The sequence below is a fragment of the Macrotis lagotis genome, chromosome 1, assembly GCF_037893015.1.
Source record: "Macrotis lagotis isolate mMagLag1 chromosome 1, bilby.v1.9.chrom.fasta, whole genome shotgun sequence".
Taxonomy (NCBI): Eukaryota; Metazoa; Chordata; class Mammalia; order Peramelemorphia; family Peramelidae; genus Macrotis; species Macrotis lagotis.
Genome location: NC_133658.1, coordinates 709,592,703 through 709,613,587, shown reverse-complemented (window position 1 = coordinate 709,613,587; position 20,885 = coordinate 709,592,703). Strand labels below are relative to the sequence as shown.

The window sequence follows — 20,885 nt, the reverse complement described above, 5'->3', positions numbered from 1 at the left end:
GGCTTTGGGCCTTGTTAGTTGGGTTTTTAAGGCTGCTATAGAAACCAAGCACTTCATTATAAGTGCCTAAAATGTTCTTTCTGTGTATAGCTGGTATAGAAATTGGACAAAAGCTTTCTTATATGGTACTTCCCAATGACTCTTAAGACCTATTGAATGCCCAGTTCAAGTAAAATCTATAACTATGTACTCAATTAAGTATTCTACACATGGAGGACCTAAAACAATACTTTCATAGGTTTCCTGTAGAAACTATTATGTTTGCTTTAAAAGTAGCCCCCCCCCACCATTTTCACCTCAATACAAGTCCAAGGCTGTTTATAATTGCAGAATGTCTGTAGATAGCAATTATTCAAAACCTTGCCATAAGCATGTCACTAAGGCTAAAAATACCTATATCATAAATCCAGCTATTTTAAGTCAGCCTCACATGGGGAGTAGAGAAAGAAAAGAAAGGAAGGAGAAAAATACCTGGCAAGTTGGGGACCAAGGAAACTTTCTGAAAGCAATGTTTCTTTGTCCACTAAACGAATATATATATATATATATATATATATATATATATATATATATATATATATACTTATGGGTATGCATATATACCCGTAGTATTTTAGATATACTATATAAAAATGTGTAGTTTTGAAAGAATAACTGAAAGAATGCATTAAGGAGTCATACTTCTGAGAAACACGGGTGGAACTGATCTTAGAATTTTTCTTTGTTAAAAAAAAACTACGGGACAAGAGATTCTGCATTAAATAGTTAAAAGAACAAGAAAAGGAAGTTTGGCTTATGCCGACTCCAGATACAGGGGCATATAGCAATCTCTCTATCCTCTTCAAGCACTCCTCAATAACTAGAGACTCTCAGAACAGCTTGGCTGGGGCACGGAGCTTTCCGCCAACTCGCGCCCCCCGCGTGCGTGCCCGGGGTCCCAGTCCCGAGACTCTGCCCAGTGCCCGGGGCCGCCGGCCGCCCACCACGCCTCCGGCTGCTCCCCAAGCGCGCACGGGAGGAGCCCCGGCCCCGCACAGCCCGCGCGCCTGCCTCCCCTCCCTACTCCCGGCGCCCGCACACCTGTCACCGCGCTACTCCCTGCGCCCTCCTGCCCACCTGGGGCGCCCGAGGCGGCGCAGCCCCCCCAGGTCTTCCAGCCCGGATGCCCCCGTTTCAAGGCCGCGTCTGCGGCAGCCCCCCACCCCCCGGCCCGGCGCCCGCTTGGCCCCGGCTCCTGCGCCACTGCGGGGCCAGGGGCGGCCGTACCTGCCGAGAGGGAGGCGGCGATGGCGAGGAGCAGCAGAAGCTGCTGGAGCGCCAGGCGCCGCGCGCGGGCCATGGCCACGGCGGGGCTTAGGGGCGGCCGGAGTCGGGGCGCCCGCGCTGCCCAGGTCCCGGGCCGCGGGGGGCACAGCGCAGCCCGGGGACGCGTTTTGAAGCCAGCGGCAGCCGCCGGTCCGTGGCCGCGCCGCTCTGCGGCTCCCGCCCCTTCCCCCCATCCCACGCCCCCTAGGCAGGAGGCGGGTGGCGCTCCAGCCCCCCAGCCGCCTCGGCGGCCCGCGGGGAGCCCAGGGGGCGTGGCCGGCGGCGGGGCCCGGCCCCGCCCCGCCCCGCCCCTCCTCTCTAGCCTCGGGGCGCCGGGCCGGAGGGCAGGAGCCCCGCGGCCGGGGGAGGGGCGGGCGCGGGGGCCGGGCCGGGCGGCAGAGGTGGCCCAAGTGGAGCCCGGCGAGCCGGGCCTGCGGCGAGAGCTGCCTCGGCCCCGCTGCGCCTGGCGCGGAATGTGCCCCTCCTCCGTCATGCGGGGATGACGCCTCCCTCTTGTGCGCAGGTACCCGCACTTCTCTGCTTTGCTGTGTCCCGCCCGGGAGGCTTCAAAGTCAGGGCGCTGGCGTGACACCCCGCGTACCTCCCCCCCGGGCCGTACCTGCGAGCACCTCCTGTCCCTCCAGCTTCCTAGCCCGCTGATGTAAACCAGAGCAGCTTGGGGAGATGGGCTTCAGAGTCCTCCCTCTCGCAGGACCACGGCAAATTTCATCCCACTCGAGCATTTCTACCCAGGATGCCCCGTCCCATCTTCACAGGAGACTGTTACCTGTCCCAGGTGTAGAGCGCACGCACCTCTGTGGGTACATCCATATACCCCCTGTTTCCAACCCCCTACACTCCTCCTTCTGGAAGTGACCACTCTCATCAAAACAAGTGCATTGCAGAATGTGCACCGCTTTAAATCACACTAAAAAACCCAACTAATTAAAGTGTTATGTTTGTGCCACTGAAGCTTTGCTATTAAATGGTTATAACTAACACATTTATTTTGAGTGGAAATATAGTTATGGAGGAAATTGCTAATTAGCAACAATTAACCTACAATTCATTTCTACTTTATCCAATCTTGACATGTGCAGAGAGAGTGAACGGAATGCTTTTAATTTAGCCACGTGGGGAAGCTAAAAATAAGATATTTAATGTTATTAATATTACTATTAGAAGAAGGTGGCTTTCGTTGCCTATAAAAGCTTCTTCAGGAATACAAATTAATGGTTTTTAGAATCAAAGGCTCTCCTTGAGATTTAAGAAGCAGATGATTCTTGGTGTTTTTCTTTGATTGACAGTAAAAAAAATTAGGATTCTCTAATTCTTAATAGATTTAAGATGTAGACAGTAGGTTGGTCCCTTATTAGTCGGGAGAATACAAACATCTCAGGACTAGGAATGGGATAATCACTGATCAGTAATTCATTTTGCAAATCTGTTATAATTGTAGCAATGTAGAAATTGAGGATTGTTTTTCTTTTAAGGGCACCAAAAAACTCCACAGAGTGGAAATATTCTGTTCCTATTCTGTCCTGAATCAATTAAAAGAAAAAATATAGGGAGGTGGGACAAGCCTCTAAGGCCTTCCAGACACCCACAAAACAGATGCTTTGAAAAAATACACATACCAAAAACTTATGCAACAAAATGCTAGAAAACATCAGATTTGCACTGCCTTGCTTTATTCATTATTTAATATTTACATCATAAATTCTGCACCTATGGCTGTCTATATACTGAATATGACCATATCTGCAGGTTAAAAAAAATTGCAGCTTCTGGTAAGATAAGAATTATACCCTTAATAATCCTGCTGATATAGAAATCTTAAATTCACAGCCAGGTTGCATGTCTTCCTCTTTAATCTTCTTCCACACAGAATCCTACTAGTGAGTAGAAAGCAATTTCACTTTAAAAACAGTCTGAGTAAAACAAGGCAAATGAACTTTAAGTGCTTTGTCAGTAAGTACATGGAAAGTTAGTGAAAGAACCCATATCTCTTGAGTCCATAGCTCAAAGTTCTTTGAACTGGTTATAAAAATCAATTTTTTAAAAATGTAAATATTTGGTATATTAAGGCATTGTAAAATATCCTTCAAATGCTCCCTTTTCATCCTCCCAAAGCATCTCATTTCATGTGTGAACTTTTCTCTCAAAATTAAAATACCAGGAGAATCATAATGTGATTTCTAAGGTTTCTTCAAATTCTGAGCATCTATGATTTGATATATGTGATGAATAAAACAACTACTTTTCAATAGTGACCACCTAGAACAGTAGACTTTTGGACACAGTGGTATTACAGAAAGTTCATTGAACTAATAAAGACCTGAGTTCAAAAGCCTACTGATACCTTTTAACTGCATAACCACAAGCAAACCATTTAACTTTTCTAAGCATTAGTTTCATCATTTTTAAAATAGGGATGATAGTTTTTGCAATATCTCTATTATAGTATTGTGAGTAAAGTGTTTTATAAACTTTAAAGAAATATTTACAGTAGAGTTATTCTTAAATCATTAGAAATTAATTTCTTAGAGATCTGAGGTAAACTAGGAGGAGACATTTACTTAAGACTGTGCTGTTCAGTAATGAATTTTGTATAATTTATATGAATCTAAAAACTATATAATAAAGACCCAGTCCCTGAAGTAAGCTTAAATTTATTATTCAGTCATGTCTCACTCTTTATGACCCCATTTGGAGTTTTCTTTGGAGAAAATACTGGAGTGGTTTTGCCATATCCTTCTCCTGCTTATCTTATATGAGGAAACTGAGGCAAACAGGGATTTATGCCCAGGATCACAGTAAGTATCTGACACTGAATTTGAAATCCTGACATGAGGTCAGGTGTTCCATCCACTGTGCCACCTTGCTGCTTCATGCACAAATAGTCCTTTCCTATCTTAATCCAAGTGACTGTGTAAAAGCTTGGGGGGGTGGGGACGACTGGGCTTTGACCAAAGCCTTCTAACTGACTCAAATAAAGTGCTAGTGATTCAAGAGACTACACCAGAGCTCAGTTTTCCCAGAAGCAGCTAGGTGGCTGTAGGTAGAGCACTAGACATAGGATCAGAAAGACCTGAGTTCAAATCCAGCTTCAGAAGTTTACTAACTGTGTGATCCTAGTCAAATCACAACTTCTGTTTGTCTCAGTTTCCTCAACTGTAAATAGGGGTAATAATAGCATCTATCTAGCAAGGTTATTAAGGTGTTTGGCAAGTAGTAGGTGCTTAATAAATGCTTATTTCCTTTATATGTTTGTTTCCTTCCTGTTTTTCCCCCCTGGTAGCACTTGAATGAGGATGATTGCTTAAAGCTCACTTCTGGAGAAGTGGAATGAAAGTTGCCCCCCCACACCCCATATATGTCTCTGAGTACATGACAGCTCTGTTTATTTTGTGTTTTCTTTCCGATACTAGATGAATGAATATTCTGAAAGGGTATTGTAGAAACAGTTGAGAGAAATCTCAAAGCCACCAGAGTTTCCACTGGCAATGGGAGTCAGTAGAAGAGCCCTCCACATTAGTGGAAGTTGATAATAGAGGAAATGCCAGCAAAGAGGCAGAAAGACAGTCTGCCAGGAATATTGAGCCATCATCATCATAGAAGGAAATGCTGATTGTAGACTCCAGAAAGACTCTGATCCAAGCCCAGTAAAGCAATCTTTTGAGGACTCCGTGGAAAGAGGATTTACAAGGCCAGGAGTTAGAAAGTTCCAGTATACGTTCTCCCAGCCCCCCAACCAGGAACTTTATATATTCAAGAAGAAAGTATACTTTGGTTGGGAGATTGTCCAATGGCTATTATTCTTATTTGTAAATCCCTTTGAAATCTCCTTAACAATACTAATAGAGTTCTATGGTTAATTGGTATTAGAAAGCAGACTGGATGAAGATTTTGAGTGTAGAAATCTCCCACACCTCAGGATTATCCATTAAAACTCTGAAGGAAATAGTATTTATCTGTTCTCTGGGGGCCCCACCTGCCAGTGCAAGTGGGCGTTGGGAAAGTGAGCCCAGATGAGGTGTAATCCATATATTATCATTAGTACAAATGTTTCACCTGGTACAACTTGTAGTATTTGGTTATTTTAAGAATATTTTGAGGAACATTTTCTGACCTTTTTTATTGAGTTGAATTTGATTGTTATTTCAGAAGAAATAATAGAAAACACAATCAAGTCTTTTTTTAATGTAATCTAAAGCAAAGTTTCCTTTGAAAGCATTTGTGCCTTTTTTTGTTTTAATATGCAAAAACTGGCTTCCTCAAGCTTTAACCTCTCCTCCCTACCTTGTAACCATCTATTTGTATCATATTCATTGCCATAGCAACATTATGTCATGAAGACTGTATTCACATAAGCAAGAGAAAACAAACCCAAATTTAAAAACCTAGAAACAAATAACTGATTAACAGAACAGAGCTTGAAAAGGAGGCCTAATTCAAAAGATAGAGAGGTATCCCATAAACTAGATTTTAAAGTTTAATGAGTTTTCTAAGTTAACTCTGTGTGTGTGTGTGTGTGTGTGTATACATGTTAGATTGGTTTGTAATACATCTTAATACTCAACTTCACAAGTTAACCTTTGGAGGTTAATTATTTTTAAAAAATTGTAAAGGGAATTCTTGCCAGAAACTCCAATATCAAGCACATGACTTTCTCATTTCATGTTGGTTCAGTGAAGTTCTCTTGGAATGAGCATATGGTGAGGAGGCATATCACCATATTTTTACTGTACACTACTGAGGTCTTAACTCATCTTTTGCTCATCTTTCTGCATTTTCTTCACCCTGAGATAATATTCTTCCCTTAAATATGATCTTGTCATATTTCTCTTTTTCCTCATTCTCATCTCATACTTATCACACCTTTTGTCCACAATAGTGCTATTTGCTAAACCATACCAAAAATCTTATTGTGGTATAGAGTATAGTCATATAATTCATTCTGATTTCCTAAATTTCCCTTAATGATAGTGCTTCCAATACTTGCTTAGGGATGAAAAACATCTCAGTTAGAACTTTTATTGTAGTAAACGAAAAAGCAAAAATCTTCACATAATGAACTTCGAAATCTCCCATCTTGAGAGATAAATGGGTTTTCGGCTATGAATTTAGGGAAAAGCAAATTTTTGGCTATCTAGGATAAAGTACTAAAGCAAATATTATTCTACAGTTGATAGAACAAAGGCAGTAATAAAGACTAGCTAAGTGGAGAGCACTTGCCTCCCTATCTTCCCCAAATTCATTTTCATACTAAGCCTGATCCTCAGCGGGCAATCATGAGCAGTAATCCTAGGACCAACAGAGCAATATATCTTATGGCAACATACTGAGTGGGAAGCTGATATAGTAAAAACATAGTAACATCATCAGAATACATCAATGGTCCTACAGCATCAGAAAACATAAGTTGCTCCTCCACACATGCTCTAGTTAGACTTTTTCTTAATGTGGATAACACTCATATAAAATCCCTATGTGAGCATGTCTGCTCTCCCCATTGAAATTATAGATACTACTGCAGATTTATGGCATAAGTATTTATTAAGGACCTACTATATTATTTCATTTAATATTATGGATGAAGTGTTTGATTGTAGCTTGCCTAACTATATTTTTATTAAATGTCTTTGTTCCATGCTAATTGTGCAAAAAAAAAATCAAAGACATTGATAGAGACTGATTAGCTCTGAGTTTTGAATGAAAGGGTACCCATTAGATTTTCTTGAATCTGGGGTAGTATTCCTGGGAATATCACTTGGTCCATCTCACATCTGCTGTGAGTTTTGTCCACAAGATGGTCCTTGAGTTTCTCTTTATTTCAGATCCATAGACTGCATTTCTGGTTCCTAACAATCCTTGGTCCCAAGCAAGCACCCGGGAACACTAGATATATTGGTGCAAATCCATCACTGCAATTAAAAAGTAACTTCAAACTGATTCCTAATTCAGTGATACAACTTTGCAAATACAAAGGGAAGCATTATTAGGGTTATTAACATTAGGTAGATAAAAAACCAGTAGCATGAGTCTGAATTCTTTCTTCAAATAGAAAAGACCTTTTGCCAGGCTATTATTGTATGCCCTGGCAAAGGGGAAATAGCTCATCTATCCCTATGAATTTAGATTCGTTTGGAATATTTTTTCCAACTCAATATTAATGTCAATCTGGTCACTTCATTAAAATGAATTTCTTCATTAAATAGAATTTATGCCTTAAGGGGGAGCAAGGGAAGATTTGTATTGCCAACAGAGTGAAATAACCAAAAATAGAGCAATATCCATAATGAATACAACATTACAAATAAAAAGAGCTCTAAAAGTAAGCCAAACTCAATAGCTAAGAAGACAGTAATGGCACTGGAAAATAGGTAGGAAAACATACATCCTTCCTCTAAGCAGAGATGGGAGACTTCTAGGACATAAAGTTGCATTATATTACTAGTCATGAATATACTGTTGGTTGTTTATATTTAACAATCATTCTTTGTTAAAAAAAATGTTAAAAACATTTTTAACTTTGTTTCATTTCTTTCTTACCTGTCTTACTGAAAAGAGCAGTGCTCAGTCAAACTGTGACCTGTTAAAGACACTTTAAAAAGGACACGATCTCCCACTACATCCAGGGCCATCTCCAATCATCCTCATCCATATCTAGTCACTGGTCCTAGCTGACTCTAGAAAAGAAGGTGAGGCTGGTGACTTTGCCCAGTCCTCCCTCACTTAAATCCAATTCCCTTGAATGTTACGGTATCACCTCATTGATGTCATGGTTCTCTTCCAGAACTAAAATCAAATAGGAGCAACAACAATAGGTATTATGGGGGCAGCTAGGTGGTGCGGTGGATAAAGCACCGACCCTGGCATCAGGAGGACCTGAGTTCTAATCCAACCTTGGGCAGGTCACCTAAACTCCACGGCCTTAAATAAAAATTTTTTAAAAAAGTTGGATTGTCTTTCTCTAATCAGATTATCCCCCAAAGCAGTTTCCTATAGATACTAGCCAGGCTAATATCAGTACCTTCTGCATATCATCCTCCTCTTCAGAAACCTACAATAATTCCACACTCAATCATCCTGAACAATTTCTGTAGTGTTGCTTTCCCGAGCTGAGGCACAATAGAATACAGTTGGAACCTGTGTCTATTTAGGAAGTATTTGCTAATTTAAAAATTAATTTTTAGCTGATATTATGAAAGAAGTGAAATGACTTTTTATGATTCAAATTTTCTCACTTTTGTACCATTTACAATGAATGAATGAGCAAATGAGTGGGTGAATAAGTGAATAAAAAGGCACATATGATTGCTCACTGTGTGTCAGGGATCTAGTCAGTGAGGAATACAAAGAAAAAAAGATGCAGTGGTCCCTACTTTAAAATTATTCTAATAATGGAGAAAACATACATAGGGAAATGGTGTTTAGAGAAGGGAGTTATAAATCAAATATTTTTTCCTTAAAATAAGTAATTACTAATAACAAAGTTAGCATACTTGCATATTTCTGAATTTTTATTTTCCAGAAATGTTTTAATTGAACTATCATAAAGATTTGATCTTTATAAAAAAAACCATTCATTATATTAGAACTAGTTTTAAAAGGTTTCCTTAAGCAAGTATAAATACCTTTTTTGCCTTTAATTCAGATTTCAAAATAATAAACGATCATGTTATTTTTTTTTACTTTCAAGGAATTAAGAGAATCAAACATTTTCAAAACTTGCTCAGGTATTTTTAAGTTTTGCAAATAATTTGTTATTGGGGAATGACAATTTTGATCTTTGATCTGCATTTAAAAAGGTGACTAACAAGACCAAAAAAATCTAAACTCTTTAGTTTAACATTAAAGACCCTCCACATTCTAATGCAGCTATATTTCCAACTTTATCTTCCTTTGTATACTTTGTTGAATCTTCTGATTCAGATAGACAGGATTTCAATTATATTTCTAATACATTTTAATCATTCCTACTTTCACATCTTGACTCATATTGTCCTTTCATATTGTCTCTTTAAGGAAATATTCCAGACCTTCTCTTCTGTCTATCCAAATCTTATCTCTGGTATAAAGAAAAACAATACTAAAGTTGAGGCCTAGTTGGAAGAGTAACTATGAAACTTCTTGATTATGTGACTCTAGACATATTACAAAACTTCCTTAAACCTCAGTTTCTTCATCTATAAATCGTGCTCCCAACCTCACAGGATTATTGTGAGGAAAGCACTTTTAAAATCTTAAAACAATAGGAAAATGGAAGCTGATATTATTTTATTTCTAGCTCAGTTACTATTTTCTACAAGTCTTCCCAGTCACTGACAACTATTCATGCTCCTTCCTTCCTTTGAATGTATAGCATTTCCTAGCTGTAGCACTTATTAATCTTATGCTGCTTTATCGTATCTTGTCTTGCATCATTTTTATTTCATTTTTACATACACTTCACAAATATTATGTCATTTAATTCTCACAACAATTCTTGGAGGTAGGTATTATTATTATCCTCATTTTTCAGTTGAGGAAACTGAGGCAGGGAGCAGTTAAGTGACTTGGCCAGGATCATACAACTAGTAAGTGTCTGAGACTGGATTTGAATGATTTTGACTGATTTTGAATTTAGGCAACAATTGGTGTTTTAATAATGACTTCTTGGTTCAATGAATCATGGATTTAGAGCAGGATAGGATCTAAGAGAATATGTATGTGGATGTGGAACTGGAGTCTGGAGAGGCAAAGTTAAGTATCCAAAATTGTATAGGTAAGAAAGAGAAGAGTCAGGATCCTCAGCCATAACTGAATTCCAGTTCAGAGTCCTTTCCACTGTTCTGTGCCAACAGCATTGTAGGAGTTTCATGTTAATCAAGAGTCCATCCTTTAAAGTCTGCAAAGCATTGTCCGCATAGTTGCTCCGATTGGCTAGCTGGTAGCATGAGTATGATTTCCCCTATTTTAGGGATGCACACAGAAGTAGCTAGATGGCTTACTGGGCCTGAGTTCAAATCCAACTTCAGACACTTACTAGCTGTGTGACCCTCTGTCTCTAAGAGGTTTGTCACCCTTGGAGAATCTCTTAGAGATATAGGATCATGCAGCAAAAAGTTAACTGAATTTAGGCTCAAAAAACTACATTTGAGACCTGACTTTGGCCTTTTCCTTTTACCAGTTGTGTAATCTCAAGTAAGTAATGCTATTTCCTCGTGCCTTGCCTTTTTTGTTGTTCTGTCATTCAGTTGTGTCTGACTCTTTTTTATCCTATGGATCATTCTGTCCATGGACTTTTCATGCCAAGGGCACTGGAATGGTTTCCCATTTTCTTCTCCAGTAGATTAAGTCAACCTCAATTACCACCATATAAATTGTCCATATAAATGAATGATTTCTCCCTCTCATTATACCCACATGGATGCTTCCCTGTCAATGCAAGGCAGGATTGTTTATCTTCACTATATATGTATACTAAGAGCTGAGTGGAAAAGTTCATAGGATACTAGACTTGAAGTGAGAAAGATCTGGTTTCAAATCTGGCCACAGATGTGTGATCCTGGGCAAGTTATTTAACCTGCCTCAATTTCTTTTTCTGTAAAATGGATATTATAATAATAGCACAAGCTCCCAGGGTTATTATGACAATATATAAATCAACTTGCAAACCTTAAAATGTGATGTAAATCCTATTTATTACCATCATTGTTACTTACTGCCACTGACTGCATTTTCTTTCTAAATTTCACTTGTACTTTACTTTTTTTTGGTTTGTTTTTTTTGCAAGGCAATGGAGTTAAGTGACTTACCCAAGGTCACACAGCTAGATAATTATTAAGTGTCTGAGGTCAGATTTGAACTCGGGTACTCCTGACTCCAGGACTGGTGCTCTATCCACTGTACCACCTAGCTGCCTGACTGCATTTTTAAAGTCCTAAATTGTTGTACTATGCATTAATTTCCCTTTCTTGGGAGATATATACTTCAGTAAACAGAAAAATTTCATGAATATGGCACTGTACTGTTAATAATGAAGGAAAGAGAAGAAATGAGAGTTGGAGATGAAGGATGGAAGATAATACACATATATTTTCTAGTGAAGAAGGAATAAGAAAACATTCAGATCAGTTGGAGAAATTGATATAGAATGAACTGATCTGGGGACACTGGAGTGAATTCAGGAAAATATCCTTCCAAATTACTGCTGTTACCTTCACTCAAACATCAGTAACCCATTAATTTTAGTGGTATTATCAACTGGGCTTTAATTAAATTAGGCAGTTTATTTGTATTGACTTCTTTTTCAGAACCCCCTTTCCACCTTATGCCTCATACAGTGGCCCAAGATACCAACTATTGTTTTCTGGAAAAAAATCTCATTCTACTCAGGTCTGCCTTCTGCAAATTATCCCTCCATTGTCTACCTCCAAATAACTCCAATTTTGTGAGTGATTTTTGTTTTAGCCATTTGTTGACTTGATATTTTAATGAAAATAATTCATGCTATTGTTTAAATATAGTTAGAACTTCCTTAAGTTATTTGCATTTTAAAAGAAAGAAATTCCCCCACATCTCCTTTACCCAATCTGCCTAGAATAAAATCTGTCCTTTCTTGTAGTCCAGTCTTTCCTGTCACTTTTTTCCCCCACAAGGAAACCTTAAATACCACCTCCTGGCTGTCTCAACCTAGAATCCCAAAGTAAGCATGATGATTACTTTAATGTTCTGATATTAATCTGAGAGGACAGCAAGGTGGAAAATAACACGTAATAAGAAAGACCTGAGTTCAAATGTGGCCTCAGACTCTTATCTGTGTGAATGGACAAAAAACAGCTGAAAAAACTCAAAAACTTCTAACTCAAGTTAGAAGCAAAATTTGAGACCCCTAGAAACTCTATTCCAAAATACTCCAAAAACCTTACAATTATGACTCAAACTAAATTTTAGAGAGGCAGAATCCACAGAAAGACCCATTGAAACAATTCTCCAACTTTCAAGGTAACTTGGAAGATCCATGGGAAGACACTGTTTACTGGGGTCAGAAGGGGTGGCAGCACAGCTAGAGTTATACTGCGATGGAGCAAATGAGCTCCAGCCTTCTAGGAACAACCTGTGTGGTGCCTGGTCCCTGGGGGCACCTTCCCAACCTCCCAACCCAGGGATTACCAAGCACATCTTGGAGGATCAGCAGGAAAGTTCTGCCAGAGTGATCACAGAATCCAGGTCAACATAGCCTGGGTCCTGGGAAATGGAAGCAGACCTATGGAACCACATAGCAGGGAGCCACCCAGCAGCTGCTTCCAGAGTGCTCACCTCAAAGAAAATAAAGGGGTGAAGGGAGACTGTTGAGATCTCCACTACACCTGGGATAGGACTCTGGTGCTTTGTCCAGACCCTGATCACAGTCTGGGGCCCTCTCTTGCCACAGCAGAACAGGGACCCCCCTCACAGTTCCAGGGCAGAGGGAAGCACAGAACTGGAGAGCAATAAGAGCCTCTCATAAGAGATTGAAGGTACTGAGGTCCTTGTGGGGGTGTCCCAATAACACTTAAAAATCTTGAAAAGCATCTCAAAACCAGGGCATAGACTGGGGATATGAGTAAACAAAAAGAAAAAAGGACCTGACCATAGATAATTTCTTTGGTCCCATACACTCAGAAGATGACAAAGTCAAAATTTCTGTTTCCAAAACCTCTGAGAAAAATAAGAAATGGTCTCAGGCTATGGAAGAGCTCAAAAAAGATTTTGAAAATCAAATAAGAAAGGAAAAATTGGGAAGAGAAATGAGAATGATGCAGGAAAATCATGAAAACCAAGTCAGCAGCTTGGTCAAGGAGATGCAAAGAAATACCAAAGAAGACAACATATTGAAAAACCAGTTTATGTCAAATGGAAAAAGCAGTCCAAAAGCTTAATGAGGAGAAGAATGCCTTAAAAAACATGATTGGCCAGATGTAAAAGGAGATAAGAAAGGTCTCTGAAGAAAACAATACCTTCAAATGTAAAATGGAGTTAAAGGAAGTTGATGACTTTGTGAGGATTCAAGAAACAATAAAACAAAACAAAAAGAAGAAAAAAATTAGAAGAAAATGTGAAATATCACATTAAAAAAACTGAATTGGAAAACAGATCCAGAAAAGACAATTTAAAAATTATTGGGCTACCTGAAAGTCATGATCAAGAATGAAGCCTTGACTTCATTTTTTTAAGAATTCCTGGAAAATTGTCCTGATATCCTAGAAGCAGAGAGTAAAATAGAAATTGAGGAAATCTACTGGTTACCTCCTGAAAGAGATCCCCCACAAAATAACTCTCAGGAATATTATAGCCAAATTCCAGTACTCCCAAGTCAAAGAAAAAATATTACAAGCATCCAGAAAGGAACAATTCAAATATTGTGGCACTACAGTGAGGATTACGCAGGACTTAATAGCATCTACATTAAAGGCTCATTGGTTTGGAATATGATATTATGGAAGGCAAAAGATCATGTATTATAACCAAGAATCAACAATCCAGTAAAACTGAATATCTCCATCCAAGGGGAAAAGATGAATATTCAGTGAAATAGGGGACTTTCAGACTTTCCTGTTGAAATGACCAGAGCAGAACAGAAAGTTTGATCTCAAAGTACAGGACTCAGGTGAAGCATAGATAGGGTGGATGGGAAGGGAAAATTATGAGGGATTTAATGATGTTGAATTGCATGTATTCCTGCATTGGAAGATGATACTGATAACTCACATGAACCCTCTCAATTAATAGAGCAGTTCGAAGGAGCATATTTAGATAAGGCACAGGAGAGTGCTGAATATAAGTTATGGTATATTATAAAGATGGAGCCAATGGGTGAAAAAGAATCCTACTGGGAGAAAGGGAAATGAGAGGTAGAATGGACTAAGATGTTTCAAATAAGAGTCAAGAAAAGCCTTTTGCAATGAAGTGGAATTGGAGAAGGCTGGGGGAAATGAGTGAGCTTTCATTCTCAGTGGAAATGGCTCAAAGAGGAAACAACATATACACTTAATACGGTATAGAAAGCTATCTTACCCTAGAGGAAAAAGGAGAGGAAGGGAATGGGACAAAGGGGACAGGGGTAGGGAAGGGGAGGTGTGAGTGATAAAGAAGATAGATAATGGGAGAGAATAGTCATACACCACCCACTTTTTTGGTTCTTTAGTAAGGAGGGTTGCAAAGGGTTGGAAAAACTCTTCGCAAATATTATTGCATTTCTTCACACAACCCAGGAAATAATGCTAGCTTTATTTCCATTTTACAGAAGAAGAAATTGAGACAGAGAAGCCAGATGATTGCACAGGGTCACACAACTAGAAATGCCAGGAATGACTATCTAATAACCCTATGCCCAGGGAGTCTAGTGACTCCTACCTTTCTTTCACAGAATCAAAACATTGGTCTGAAAGAGGCATGCATTTAAAAGAAAGTAAATTGTATTCTTGTGACCTGGAATTTCAAAAAGAGTAGAGAAGAATGATACATTATAGAGGATCATAAGGGAAGTCATAGAAACCCATTTTTCAATTATTTCAAGAAGGCAAAAAGAGAGCTTAAGGAAAATATTTGTCCAAGGACTTCAAACATCATGGAAACCACAAAATGGAAGTTCCAAGTCACAATGGATGTGACTAGTATAAGAGTAGATGGTGTTAGAGTGAACCTGGGGAGAAAGAGATTGAGCTAGACTAATATGAGAGTTTGAAAGGACTTTGTGCTTAAGGCTGTAATTCTGGGTTAAAGGGATTAAGGAAAGAGGAAATTGGATGTTGGAAGGTAAGTTGGCAGAATGTAATATATTTAGGAAGAAGAAAGCAGAGCAAGTAGAATTCAACTAACTCAGTTAAGGAAGACCTTATAAAATTTACCAGACACAAGGTATAATTTAAAACATTTTATGACAGAATGTTCTGGCAGGATGATCCCCAGCAAACTTGCATCTACAGGTGGTAAATTGAACCTGATGATTGAATCACAACTTGGATGGAGGAAGGAAAGTAGGAGGAGAAAGGGAGCTGATGTCTCCCTCAAAAAAAATGCTTTCCCAGTTGGTCTGCTATGTGCCCAAACACTTAACTTCTAATGTCCCAGTGCTGAACTTCCCAACCTCTTTCCGGACTCTTACCCCAGTCTTCTGTGGTTTGGACACATCTTCACACTGTCCTCCAATTCCAAATTCTGACAGAATTTATGGAGGGGGATATATTGTTGTATAAAAAGTTTTTCTATCAATGTTACTTACTAAAATTGATAACTAATAGCACCTTCAATGTCCTTTCCTAGACATGGAAGGACTGACCAAATATAGTGAAATCTTCTTGATTTGTGACTTTATGGTTTAATGCAAAGAACATTGAATTTAAAGTAATAAATGTATGAAAAGACCACTAAGGTAACTCCTATCTGAATAAGAATCCCCTCAGTAAGATACCCTCAAAATTGACATCTTTCCTTAAAGACTGGATTTGAGGGAAGGCAGAAAGTCTGTATTTGAATCCCAACTCTGTACCTTATTGAATGAAGTCTGGCAAATCAATTTTGTGGTCTTCACTTTGCTTTACTTATAAAATTAAGTTAGATTAAGTAACCTCTAATGTCACTTCCAGTCTAAATCCTATGAACTCAGTGAATGAAATTCCTATGAAACAAGATGAAATTAATTGTATCTGTTTTTATCACCTTCATAAATCAGAGTAATGATGGCAGTTGTTGCACAGGACCAAAGAACCTTCATGTACAGATCTTCTGTTTAATCTATTCATCAATGAAGATAAGTGGGCACAATCCTGGAAAAAAAATGTGAATTGCATCAAAACCTCTTCTTTTCCTGAGAATTTTGTTCAAATAATTGGGATCTTTTCTGCTCTCTGTCAATATGAGTATGGGTTTAATTCTTCCAGTAGTGTTATCTTGTTGAACATTGATCAGAGTGCTCATTAAGATCCCTAATGATCCCTAATGTATGTAGATAATTGCAACAGCTGGATTGTGGCATCATGTTGACCCTTTCCTTCTTTTTCTTCTGCTTTTTTACTATTATCTAAATGCCTGCTATGTGCCAGGAACTGCCCTAGATGCTGGGGATGCAGAGACAAAAAAGAAAGTATTTCCCCCTTCAGAAGCTTTCATCATTACACAAAGCAATGAGGTCCATTTTATAATTTTGTCTGTTTCATAGGATCTATATCCTCCCCATTTTTGACCATCTTTTCATTCAAATTGCTTTGAATTTATTTACCAATGACATATATTTATTGTAGGAATGTTGAGGAACTATGCCCTGTAACTAGTAGATGCTTAATAAAAAGCATTTAAAATGAATAAAATGTAATAGGTTGATCTGTGATGAATTTCTCAATATTTAGCTAGGTTGGCCCATGGACAATAAATAAAGTGAGTAGGACAGGGTAAAATGGAATGTAGAATGAAACAAATTTACAAATGTTCTCGTAGGGTGATGATGACAATTGGTATAATTCTATTATTCTTGTGGTTTGAACCAGACCTGGGATTTTATTGGTATAGTGGAATTTTCAGTGAGGAAACGTCTTCCAATAGAGCAGATCAGTTACTACAACTCCAAGTCTTAGGGATTTCCTTAGGGCATTGAGAGATGAATTGATCTTCCCAGAGATGCATAATCAGTATGTGTCAGAGTCCTATTACACAAAGCCTAATTTTAGGAGAGCAGATTTCAAAGAATTCTGAGAAATGGTAGGTAGCAGTCTTTGTCCTAAAATTCTATAGTTACAATCAATCTAGAAAGCATGAGAAATTCTCAAGAATGAAATGTTGAAAACACATTGAAAAAAACAAATCTGATAAGAGAGCAAAGGGGTAACTGACTAGTTATGGAAGAAAAGGGAACTCATTAGTTGCTTTGATTTTGAAAAGATCAAAGAAGAGAGGGAAGATGTTGAAAGATAAATACAAATATAGTATATATAGAGTGAGCCTATAAAAATAATGTGATAAATACAGATATAGTATAGTGTGGTCCTATAAGAATAATGTGAGAAATGAATGTTTGAAGTTCAAAATAAAGGTTGTCAGGGAAAGGTATAGAGAACCATAGAGGTGGATCAAAGGAAAGATAGGTCCTTTACTTGGACAGACAGGCTGATTATAGGAATGATGGAAAGAAAGCAGGAACAACTCAACTTTTATTTTATTTTTTCTGAAACAATATTTTTATATTACTAAATCGATCAATCAGCAGTCATTTATCAAGTACTTATTTTGTGTCAGACACTGCTAGTGTAATATTTGCTAGGGTCCTTCCCTTCTCCCCACAACTTGGATTAGGGAAAAAGTAGTTTTTCCCCCTAAAAAAAAAGTAACGAAGCTGGCAGGGGACTTGTTTGGGAAAAGAATGGTAGTGCTGAAATTCAAATTCAAAATTCATTTGAGGCAGTTTCTTGATAGCTGTTTTGACATAGATCCTAGGGTCTTCAGATTTAGAAGATATCAAATCACCATTGGTCTGCTGACCAGACATTCAGATGGAGACAAAAGAAGCTGTATCTATGTGGACAAAGTGCAGGAGTATCCTTGAAGGATATCCTTTTAATGTCTAGGTAAATTTCTTTTAATTTTTTTTTGGGGGGGTTGTGTTAGGGACTGTTGTGTGTATGTGAGAGCACTATAAACTAGCATCACCTGGTGCCCTTGAGCACCAGAGCCTTGTTTACTAAGTGTCATGGAAATGGGAGTGTATTAGGTACTGGGAATGATATTTAAGCACTTGTATTCTTGAGGTGAATAAATGGAGTACTTGGGGATCTTGGAGAACTTGTCATCCTTGTCTCCTACCCCTCCAACGCTTGCCTGGGAAAGATTCAGGGAGTTCAGAAAGGGACTCAAGAGGGTTGAGTTTTTTAATATATTTATTCTTCCAACTACATGCAAAGATAGCTTTCAAAATTCATTTTTTGTAAGATTTTGAGGTTCACATTTTTCCCTCTCCCTCCTTTCCTTATCTTCTCCCCTTGACAGAAAGCAAACCAATATAGGTTATACATGTTTCCGCATAGGCTAAACATATTTCTACATTAGTCATGCTGTGAAAGGCAAATCAGAACAAAAGGGAACAAAAATAATGAGAGGACAGAAAAATAAACAAACCATAAGCAAAAACCATTTTTAAAATGGAAAATCATATGTTTTTGTCTACATTCAGATTCCACAATTCTTCCACTGTTCTTATGAAAAAGATAAATAGAGGCAGAGCTAAAAATGGTGGACTAGGGGCAGCTAGGTGGCATAGTGGATAGAGTGCCAGCCCTGGAGTCAGAAGTACCTGAGTTCAAATCTGGCCTGAGACACTTAATAATTACCTAGCTGTGTGGCCTTGGACAAGCCACTTAACCCCATTGCCTTGAAAAAACTAAAAAAACTAAAAAAAACTAAAAATAAAATAAAATGGTGGACTAACAAAAAGTACAGTGAGGTGCTCTCCAAACCACACACAAGCCCAGTCCTCCAAACTGATCAACAAAATAAACCAGACTAAATCTTGATCCAGAAATCAATTACTTGAATCAAGCCAATCAAATTTGCAGATATAGGAAACTCCAGAGAATAGCTAATATATTGGGTGACAGAATCAAAATCCAAAATGATTTTGACAGCCTGGATCTTGATATGTTGGTCATGTCATATAGGAGATTCTTTAAAAATAAGAATTCAATTTTGATAGATAGCTTCTTATATTGCTTCCAAATGTTGGATACTGTCAAATCAACAAGCATTTATTAGATATCTACTAGAGGCCAAACACTACTATGCTAAGTGCTGTCATTCTGTGAATGGCAGACTGAAACTAATAAAAAGAAATTGAATAGGGCTAAATCCAAAATCCTACCCTTAGATTAAAAGAAAAATCAATTGCATATGTTTGGAGTGGGGCAAAAATAACTAAGAAGCAGTTCATGTTAAAAAAAAATTCACAAAGAAGGGAAGAAGACAATGTAGGTTACAAGATCCATATGAATCAGCAGAATGATATGACAACCAAAAGAACAAATGAGAATTAATTAATGAAACAGCATGTAGTAAGCAAATGTGAATTAATTAATGAAACACTATGTCTTAAGCATCAACTGAGTGCCAGACACTGTGCCAGTCTCAAGTTACACAAATGCAAAATTAAAATAAGTTTTGCTCACAAAGGGTCCCTTACATTTTCATATAGCAAGACAGCATTTATAAGGGAATGGCGAACAAGAAAAATTTTGATCTGCTCAGTTATGGGAATGGTGATTGGAACCCTAGGTTGGTCAGCTGTCATGCCCTTTCTATGCTTTTCCCAGGATAGTTTTGATTTGATTACTGTTTCTATAACTAAAAGAAGAAAGGCTAGAATGGAGCAGGATAAGTACATAGTTGACTGGGCAGATGGTAACATATTTGGAGGAGATATATGTGAAATAGCATGATCTTGGAACACCTAGAAAGTAGGGGTAAAGTGAATTAGCCCTCATTCACTCAAGTTAGCACAATTTCAAAGTGTAGTTCCAAAGCTAAATGGATTAACTGGGAAGGACATGGTGCCTGGTGGTCTGGTCTAGATGGTGCTCTTCCAGATGGAGGGATAAAGGGAACATTAGCACAGAAAATAGCAAGAGATCTTAAGCTGTTTTTTTTTAAAAAGTGTAGGATATGTATGTCCATGTAAAAGTGAAATGTTCTAACTAATATGGATCTAGATTTAGCATGATTATATATGTATGGCTTATATTGGATTGCTTTCTATTAGGGGAAGGGAGGGAGGAATCAAAATGTAAAACACAATAATTTGTAAAAAAAAAAAACAAAGGTTGTTGAAAGCTACTGTTCCATGTAGTTGTCAAAACAAACAAACAAACAAATAAATAAATAAATGGAAATTTTTTTAAAACTGATATGCTGAAATTTCAGTTATGTAATTCTTATATAGGTTATTTAGGGTGTTAGGGAAAGTGCTGGGGTATAATGAATGGAGAGTTCATGTTAAAACTAGGAAGACCTGGGTTCAATTACTGAGGCTGAAACATAAAGCTGTATGCCCTAGACAAGTTACTTAATCTCTTTTTGATTTAAGACTATCAATTGCAAGAGAGGTATCAACTTGTAGAGTTCCCTATTCCAATGAAATCAAATTCACTCCTTTTCCCTAAGAGTCTATTTACCAGTTAGGGTTTTTATTACAAAGCAACACAAGTGTTGATATGTTAAGAACCACCTTTATAAAGTGTTAGACTATCCTTTATTTTGTAATCTTACTATGTATAGTATTTGTGGCTCAGTTTCTTGATATATAGAGTAACACCGGTTCCTTTGCTTTATTTTAAATAGATTTTATTTATATAGTTTGTTTTTACATTCCCTAGATTTTTTTCCATATCCCTCTTCTTTTCCCCTCTCAGAGAGTAATCTCCCTTATATTGTTTTAACAAGGAGGAAGAGGGAAAGAAATGCAATGAAAACTATCAACATATTTTTAAAAATACAACAAAATATGCACTGATGCCACATCAGTGGACCTTAACCTCTGCAAAGTAAGAAGAAGAAGGTGACTTTACACAACAAGG

General features: G+C 38.2%; 1 protein-coding gene across 3 annotated transcripts in view; it reads right to left on the bottom strand.

Moving 5' to 3' along the window:
* Positions 1 to 1,336, bottom strand: part of ACVR1C (activin A receptor type 1C) — a 111,143-nt gene extending 109,807 nt beyond the window's left edge. For all 3 annotated transcript variants that reach the window (XM_074215941.1, XM_074215942.1, XM_074215943.1), the window contains exon 1: positions 1,267 to 1,336. The gene's annotated coding sequence lies outside the window, so the exon portion shown is untranslated. The remainder of the gene's footprint in view (positions 1 to 1,266) is intronic.
* Positions 1,337 to 20,885: the final 19,549 nt, after the last annotated feature.